We start from the raw sequence: 10,399 nt of genomic DNA, 5'->3' as shown, positions 1-10,399 counted from the left end.
GCAATACACTTGTAGACAGTGTTGCAACAGGAGATAGGTCGATAATCATGCATGGAGGACGGGTTGGGGCATTTTGGAACCAGTGCTATATAAGTGTTGTTGGCTTCAGTTAACATTTTCCCATTCCTGAAAAACTCATGGATTGCCTTAGTGACAGATCTGCCCACAATTCCCCAAGTTTTGTGAAAGAAGGAAGCACTGTATCCATCAGGTCCAGGGGCTTTCTCTTTGCTAAGCTTAAACATACAAGCTTGAATCTCCATAAGTGATGGAGTCTCATCTAGGATAGAGTGGAGATGAACATGGATCCTTTTGGTGATATGTTGCTTGAGATCATTAATGCAGTGAGTTATGGGAAGGGAACATCCAAGTAGATTTTGGAAATGAGCCACCACTTCAGCCTTGATTTCATCCATATCTGTGATCACTTGCCCAGTGTCTGTGGTGAGAGAGATAATTTTCTTTTTATTGTTCCTTGAAGAGAGAGATTTATGGAAGTAAGAAGAGTTATTGTCTCCCAATTTAAGCCAGGTCATCATTGATTTCCGCCTCAACATAGTCCACATTCCATATCGAGCAAGTGTTGTGACTCATCGTAATTGTCAAACCTCATCCAAATTATTATCAATTTGCACAGACAAATCAGCCTCATGAGTATATATAATCGGCCAGACACGTTTTCTTGGTTGCTCTTGTTATTTAGATAACCAAATAATGAACCATTGACTGCATCTTGATAAGGAGAATAATGTCTTTTGAAATCTCACTCGAAATTACAAGTACTCTTTTCTAATATACAAATGATTGATTACTAACCTGATCGTCCAAGTGTATTCGATTTGCACCAAATCGTTGTCCATCTCGATTATCACTAATCTTTAAGATATTATGCTGATTTGAATTGTGACAAAATCTGTCATTAACGGATTCGAAGACGTACTCTAAAGCTCTCAATTTTAAATATATCTTAAAAGAATGGTCAAGTGCATAAAACATATTTATAATATGCTTATTGTACGTATTATACATTTCATGTACAGAAAACACCCCCAAAATTTTAATTTATGCTAATAGGTCCCTCCTGACCCAATTAAGGTAGAGTTTGCCAAAATTTTCATTATATACACATTTTACGTATTATTTAAAAATACATATTTTATAAAATAACGAAAATGGATACAAATATTAGAGGTGTTTTTTTTTTTTCCCAAAATAAAACATGAGAGGTGTTATACGCACTTTAAGTATACTATATGGGTGTTTTCTGCATTTTAACCTAAAAACTATTTTTGTTTTGATTTCGAACACCCATTTTTTGATGTGTAAAAAATTATATATATATAATGAATACATATTTTTAATTTAAATTTTAATTATATATTTAATGAAAAATAATAACTATATTAAATTTTAATTGGAAATAATTTTTTTTCTTTTTTATAATTATATAAAAATTTGAGGTTTTATTTTTAAAAATTACAAGTGATCGATTACTAACTCGATCGTGTACTCGATCGGTACCAAACCGTCATTCATTTAGATTAAACCGTGCTGATATGATTAAACCGTGCTGATATGGATTGTGTGAGAATATGCTGTGCTGATTTCGAATTATTTGAGTCGAAATCATTAATGGAAGACTGGACCCAAAATTGGTGTTTTTTTGTGTTCAATGTATTGTGATTGGTTGAAATCTTGGATTAAAATATTTTTACTAAAAAAAGAAATTAGTTCAATTATTGGTGTTTTGGTTTGTCTTTTTTGTCCTAGTTATAAGAACTTACCATGTTTCTGGATTCCATTTTTTCTTGTATTGGAGTTTGAATGGAATACAAGTAGTCAAAATTACCTAGACACAAATGTACAACTTTGGGATTGCCAATTATGTCATTGATAGCTCGCTCGTATTGAGATGATTCGTGAAGACTCAGGTGAAGAATCAATCTAGGATGACAAAATGGGTCAGGGATCATCAACCTGTTCATATTCGTTCGCCTTTTAATAATTAAGGGTGAATCATGTTTAATTCGAATTCAAGATAGGTTGAATAATTTTTAACCACTTAATTTGAGGGGCAAGAAAGATTGAATATGATTAACCATATTCAACCCATATTTCATCAATTACATAATTGCACCTAACTCATTTCTCTCTCTAAAATTCTCTCTCACAATCTCCTCTCTCTAAATTTGTCTCTTATCAATCCCCTCTCTCTAAGTTTTTCACTCTAAAAACTTCTTCTAAAAAAAATAAATTTTAAAAAATAAAAAATAAAAAATTTTAAAACCTTTCAAAAAAAATAATTTAAAAATAAAAAATAATTGAAAAATTTTCTAAAAATAATTTAAAAATAAAAAATAACTAATTTTTTTTATAAAAAAAATTAAAAAATTACTATTATAGTGTTGGGTGGTCCCATTCCCACCTTCCTCCTACTCCTCTGCTCTCTCACATTATTCATTACGTCAACCTTTCTTTCGGTGTCACAAAAAACATAAATAATTGAATATGATACTACAATTTTACACATTTCATAGGTTTTTTTTTTTTTTGTTTTTTTTTTTTTTGGTACACTCTACCAAAGACACTGGGTAATGTCCGACATTTCAAGAGTTTAGATAGGAGGAAATTAAGTTTTTAATAATAATTTTTATAACTAATTAAATTTTCATTATTTTTTTTTTTAAAAAAACATAAGATAATTTAGATTTTTTAATTTTTTTACAATAATAATGCCTTCTTCTTTTTTCTTATAAGTTTCGTACATTTCAGTCCATGGAATAATTGGTTAAAAAAAAAAAAAAATCCATGGAATAATAATTTCACCACATGAACTCCAATCCACCAACTTGCTATAAGTCCATCAAATTTCAATTGTCAGTTTTCAAATTGAGAAACTATTTTTATTTGCGCAATTTTAAAAATTGTGGATTTTTTTTTCAAAATCATATGAGTTTCTTCTGCACATTTTATATATAATAATAAATTTTTTTTTTTTTTTTTTTCACTTTACCTCTTATATAATTGGTATACTGCATTACATATAATTTCTTGTACTATATATTAATTACATAACAACTTGAAGAGCACTGAATTCACAATGTTTCGTTTCTAACGGAAGAGGAATGTTCACTCTAGGAGTAAAAATGTTGGAACCGACAATTAATTGAACAAAACAAAGGATGAAGACATCAAGTCAACATGATCGGGCTGAAAAAAAAAAAAGTGGTATAAATGCATATTAGCTCCACAGTTAAGTTTTATTTTATTTTTGAAATAATTAAGTTGCGTTTTCTTAAGACACACGTGATGAATAACCAAACATATAATATATGTTAAATCATGTTAATATTTAATAATAAAAAATTAAAAATTAAAAAATAATAATTAATGGGTCCACGGGTCATAACGGGTTGACCATACTCATTTTTAACCCGTTCTGAACGGGTTAAATATAGGTCTTGACCCATATTGACTCACCTATTTTAAACCCAATCCAAACCCGGTTCAACCCGCCCATTTGCCACCCCTACCCATATCTACGTGGTTCACAAATACTATTCTCTATTTCTAAATCTCTTGCAAATTACTACAAATTTTATTCTCAAAAGTCATGTAACCTTTATGCCAAAAGTTTAGCAGATGAATATGTGGTATCCTTTGTCACTGCAATTATTGTGGTAAACAGTTCAAGGAATCAAATTAATCTCTAATATATATATATATATATATATATATATATATTTTCACCTTACCTTGGTTTGTAACTTTATTACGTTTACCATAAAATGTTGGCACTTTTAATTTCTACCAATTTAATTAGTGAATTTCATTTTTTTTATTTGTGAGTAAAAATTAATGAAATTTTACCACTTAAAGTGGTGATATAGGGGTATCTAGGTTAATGGTATAACCTCTTCATTTTTAAAGAGGAGGATAGGAATTTTAGTTTGAGTGTGGTAAAAAAAATTGTGTGTGTGTTGCTCGAGCAGTAAAAAAAACAGGTCTTAAGTGCCTCTCATCTTATGTTCTTAGTTCGAATTACCTTCCTCCTAGCCCCATTATCTCCTAACTCTCTAACCATTGCGAGGGTAAAAAAATAAAAAAAATATAAAAGAAAAGAAGAAGAAGAAGAAAAAGAGTATGTTCTTGCTCATGAAAAAAATAAAAAACTAATGTATATAATATAATATAAATAATAATATATTACCATTTTTTGTAGATATATTCCACTTGTAGCTCTTAATGTTTACAATCTACTCCCTCCGACCCAAAATAAGCGTCTTGACAGTTCCTAAAATAGGACACTTATATTAGGACAGAGAGAGTATATTATAAAAGAATGTAAAATTGAAAATAAAAATAGAATGATAAATGTTGTGAAAATTTCACAATTTTTTTTTTTTTTTACAAGGCAAGAATTGTTAGATGTTAAATTAGTAGATGCACATAATCAAAATCTGACACTTCAAGATCTACGGGAAGTACTAATCTACTGGGCTATGGAGACAACTGCAAACACAAGACAATAAACAACTATACAAATAAATAATTAAATAATAATTCTTTCATTAACTGAATAATACACAACATGAATTTAACGATGAGCAATAATTTAACAATATAAATAATTTAGCAATAAATAATTAATATAATAATAAAAATTAAGAAGAAAAATGACAATAGTAAAATAGGTAAGAAAGTGTTAGCCTAGTTGTACAGGTACGTGTAAACACATCAACCTAAAATTGATAGTTCTCTCATTTGTGTGGATATTGAGCTCTAATATAGAACTTAATTAGCTCGCAACGACGTCTCCTTCACGTGCACGACCACATGATGGATAGGTCCAATTATACATGTGTCTTGTTGCCCATAAATTCAAAATCTAAATTACTCTAAATTAAACTATACACATACTTATATGAAAAGTAAAATGAAGAAGATAGAAAGTTTTTTTTTTTTTTTTTTTTTTTTTTTTTTTTTTTTTGAAGATTCTCACTCACACTTATATGTATCTCTCCACACTTAAATGTATAGAATGATAAATATCTAACCTTTTTATAATGTAAAAAGTGTAACGGTTATGACAACATAATTAGAAATTTTAAATATAATTATTTTAGCAATATAAATATAATAAATTATTATTTAATAGTATTTAATAATATATTACTTAATATATAATTTAATATATTTATTTAATTTTATTAAAATATTTCTCAACAATAAAAAATATTATCTTGATGAAATATTGAAGTATATTGAAGATCACTAAGAAGTTGAAAAAAAAAAAAAAAAAAAAAAAAAAACTTTGTAATTAATAATCTCATATATTCAAACAAATGCATTATTTGAAGAATAAATGAAAACCGAATACTTTCCACCTCATTAGTCCAATATGGCGGGAGAGAAATATTTTCTTCCTCTGTACTTTTTCTGTCACGAAAATGCCAAATACTATAATTTCCTCAATTTTCTCGTCTTCTATTCCTCTCTTTTTGACGTACAAAGGTCATCAATAATTAAAAAACTAATAATAAAAGGACAGGCCAATGTCAACTTTCCAATTTAAATTACTTCAATGTTGAGGCATCACCTGAAAAAATTGGCAAAAGACTCAGGTGAGGAACCAATCCACGCAAATTATCGGAAATTCATTTTATTTATTTATTTATTTTTGTCCTTTTCCGTGACGTCATCGTTCAAACTCTTACTTACTTCATCAATCACACGCTAAAGGTGAACTCATTCGTAATCAATAACACCGCGTTAGGAGCATCTTCAATCCAAAACTAAAAGGCATGTCATTTCTAGAATATAACAAGGAGGCTTCAAAAGGGGCTCTTCAATATAATGTTAAAAGGGCTGCTAATTTTTAACTTTGCCAAAAATTTTGTCAATTGTAACATAAGAAATAGCTATTGCTATTTCAGAGAGAGAGAGAGAGAGAAAAAGAGGGAGGGTGGGGTTCTCAGATTTGGCACATATATATATATATATTTTTAAAAAGATCATAAAAAAATTTCACCAAATAATATTTAGTTTGCAAAACAAGAATGACAGACCTTGATTAAAAAAAGTAAACAAAAATCGAACCTCTTTCTCAATGGGTTTGGTGAAGAGATTCTCGGCCTTTGATGTCAAGAAGGAAGAGAGCAGAGGTCGCCCCTGCCATGGATTAGTTGATTTAGAAAATAATTACAGAAAATTACAGAGCTTCATTAGTTGATTTAGAAAAAAAATTAAATCAAAATCCATACATACAAGTTAGCAGTTGCAGAGAGAGAGAGGGAGGCAAGCTTGAGAGTTGAGAGCCAACAACTGAAGCTTGCGAACGACGAACTTGAACTGAAACAGCGAGAGAGGGCAATTTCAGAGCTGAGAACGAGAATAGAGATGGAGGCGATTGCGGAGGTTGAAATGATTTGCCCTAAAAATATATATTGTTATTTGGGAGGCTGAAATGATTTGCCCTAAATATATATATATTTTTAATAATAATATAATCAAATATATATATATATATATATATATATATATATATAAATTTCCTAAAAAGAAAAAAGAATTATGTATATAAAAAATATATAATAATATAATCAAATAAATAAAATTTACACACACACACACACACATATATATATATATTTTTTTGGGTCCTTTTTTTACCAAATATTTTAAATTTTTAATTCTTTTTAATTAAGTTTAATTTTAGTTTCCTTTTACTGTCTACAACTTGATTTGGAATGTGTTTAATATTAACATTACTGATGCAAATATATATGGCGGGAATGGTAGTTGAAAAAAAATAGTGGTTGTGTTAAAAAATAACATTTTCATCATTGGAGCAGAATTGCTAAAATGTAGCATTTTGATACTGTAACACTGTCAAAATATAGATTTGGCATTCGAATTTGACATTTTTGCATTGGAGATGTTCTAATAGAGACCCCTCTCTCTCTCTCTCTCACACACACACCTCTCAGTCTCTCTCACACACATAAACACATTCACTTCCTTCTGCGGCGCGACTATGCGTCCACCCGTCTACACTCGCATTGTAGACTTGGGTGTGACGGAATATATATGTATACATATATATATATTATATTTAGAGAGAGAGAGAGCTGATTTGTTGTTATGGTCAATAGTCTCGTGGATCATGATTCATGAGTAAGAAGAATTGCATGCAATGTGATTGGTTGATTACTCTCGACCTGGTCAATGCGGTGTAAAATGTACAAAAGATTTAGGAAGTTTCATGATTTGGTGCTAATTTCACAACATAGATCATGTGTACAGACTGTACAGTACTACGACGGGTTGACTACATCGCCATTTGCTTGAATTGACTGTCAACAAATCCTCGAACACAATTGGGTCACCAGCACCGACCAAAAATAATATCCCTATCTCCCACTATCTAACACATTAATGTGAAAGAATTTTCATTTTTTTTTTTTTTCATTACCCGCGTTATTGGGTAATGCCTATATATACATAGATGTGTGTGTATATATATTTTCCCTAGTAGTTTGATATTTTTAAAAAATTATATATATATTAATCTTTTAGCAATATCCTACATCATTGAAATTGGTTACCGACCAAATATAATATCCCTATCTCACACATTAATGTGAAAGAGATATATATATATATATATACATATATTTGTTTTTCCCACTACCTGCCTTATTGCATAATGCCTAAGTATACATAGATGTGTGTATATATATTTTCTCTAGTAGTTTGATATTTGAAAAATATTATAAATTAATATATATATCGATCTTTTAGTAATGTCATACATCATTTAAATTGGTCTTATTTACGCGTAAAAATCACTCTTACTCAACTAAAATGGTACATGCATTGGTCCCACATACTGAAAATATATTCAATTGAAAAGAATTTTTCAAAAAGAAGGAGATAGAGAGACTTGTATTGATCGAACATATAAAGGTCGATTGAACAAGTTTTGCTATTTCGGCTTTCACATTCAAATGGACTAATTTTTTTCTCGAATTACTTGCATTTATACTTAGTTTTAGGTTACCATTGAAGTAACGTTAGGGCTCTATATATATATATATATATATATATATATATATATATTGTTTTTTAATGAACTTTCCCAAGTCAAGCCTCCATCAATTATGGCATATGTTAATGCCTAATGCAATTTAATAGAAAAAAAATATTTCTGATTATAATGTTAAACGATGCAAATGAGTGTACTAAAAACAATTTATGGCCACATCATCTAACAATATGTTAATTGTCAAGGCATACCAATGAGATGGTTTATCTATCTCACTCAATATCTTCTCTTTTTTTACGTGTGTAGAATACGAACTATCAACGCGAAATTAATTTATCAAATCACAAGGCAAAAGTTCATTATTCACGTGAATTAGAAATAGTTAATACAGTAACACAAAATGCCAAATCACCTCAACGGAGAACCTCAAACACCTTGAAAGAACTTTAAAGAAATCGACGTGATTAAACCTCGCTATAAATTAACTTTGTACAAGATTTGCTTACTCGTTGGTGAATACGTCATTTCTATTGACCGCTGATCTGATCCAATCACAAATACATAAATAATCTATAATTGCAAAATAACTTTTTTTTTTTTTAATAATAAATTCAGTCACTATCTCAAATTTCCTTATTTATCATTTTTCAGATTTTGTAATTAGACTATTTGTATATTTGTGATTAAACGACATAAGTGGTTAGTAGGACTGACACACTCACTGGTGAATAGACAAATCTTGTTCATTAATTTTTATGTTAAATAATAGAATCGTGTTCAATTTTATTTTTAACTCGTTTAATAAATGAATCAATATATTTTGAATAATAATTTTGTAAGAAAGTGCCTATATGGTCGGTTGTCTAAACTTACCAACAAAAATGGTGATATAGATTACTTGACTTTCTTTTTATTTTATCCTATTCCCAAGTTTGAATTATTCAACCTTAGTTTGAATTTGAAATTGGTGTTAAAAAATATATATATATATAATAATAATAACTAGGATCGAAACTTACAAGAAATATCAAAATAAAAAGTTTTTGAATTTGATTATTCAGCTCAAACCTAAACAAATCAAAGTTTGGTTTGGCTAATTTGTGGGGTTACAGGTCTGCGTGGGAACAGAGTCCGACAATTAAAATTTGTAGTGTTTGGAGACGAGTACGACGACTCCTCATATGCGTTGAACACAATCCAGTAATGGCGTATAATGAATGCACGCGCAAGTCAAAGTTTTGCATGGTTGGAGCCACGTGTCCTAATATGTGATGCACCTGGAAACATCATCAAAAGATCACATAGTAACCCACATTCTAATTGTGTGCTTCACGTGGGCAAAAACACACACATTCATTAATCAACTACTAATATTAATCTTTTACCAATTAGGTTGTGTTGGTTTAGATATAAAATATTTTTTTATTTTTAAGTGTTTAATTGTCGTAAAATATATAAAGAAAAAAAATATTAAAATTTAACAAAAATAATTTATTCACTAATTTTCGATAAATTATTTTACCTGCATTATTCGATGGACTCGACCTGAAACTTGATGTAAATATTTGTTAAACATTAAAAAATAAAAAATAAAAAATATTTTAACTGAAAAAAAAAAAATTCAAAATAAATATTTTACATCGAAACAAATTGAGCATAAGTGGGAAAGCCAATGACAAACTATGATCAATTAACACTTTCAGAAAAAAAGAAACTGTTTCTTTAGCTAGTGAATCATTGAAGGAACGAAAGCAACTGAGCAAATTGGAATTAACGAGAGAGACAAAGAAGATATTATTTAAATTTGGTCAAATTGCACAAAAAGTTTCAAAATATACTCCTATACAATTTTTATTTATTTATTTATTTTTAAAAACAAACACTTTTAATTTATCAAAAGTTGTAAATTACTTCGTTGAAATTTTAGTATTAAAATAGTCATGTATAAATAGTCAGGTGTGTTACACGTCATGATTTTTTTTTCCCTTACCCATTCAACAGATACTATCTTAAACGTCTGATTTATTTATAAAAACAAGTGTCAAAGTTAAAATTGCAAGCACAAGGATATTTTCATAAAAGCAATAAGTTGATTTGTTGCACATCTGGCTAGCTTGCACACAGATTCGGAGCCAGGATTTCAACTGGGGGCAGAATAAATACATGACCAATAAACTAAAATGCTCATTGAATGCACGAAGAAAACTGTGCAAATTGGAATTGATTGACGAGAGAGGCAAAGAAGATATTATATAAATTTGGTCGACTTGCACGAAAAGTTTCAAAATATCTCGTTAATTCCAATTTGCACAGATTTTTTTCGTTACTTCAATGATTCACTAGCTGAAGAAA

This window comes from Cornus florida, unplaced genomic scaffold (genome assembly GCF_030987335.1).
Source record: "Cornus florida cultivar Cherokee Brave unplaced genomic scaffold, ASM3098733v1 CherokeeBrave_3.0.0_Hap2_Chr10, whole genome shotgun sequence".
Taxonomy (NCBI): domain Eukaryota; kingdom Viridiplantae; phylum Streptophyta; class Magnoliopsida; order Cornales; family Cornaceae; genus Cornus; species Cornus florida.
The sequence above is the reverse complement of the archived record's forward strand: the minus strand, read 5'-3'. Positions refer to the sequence as shown.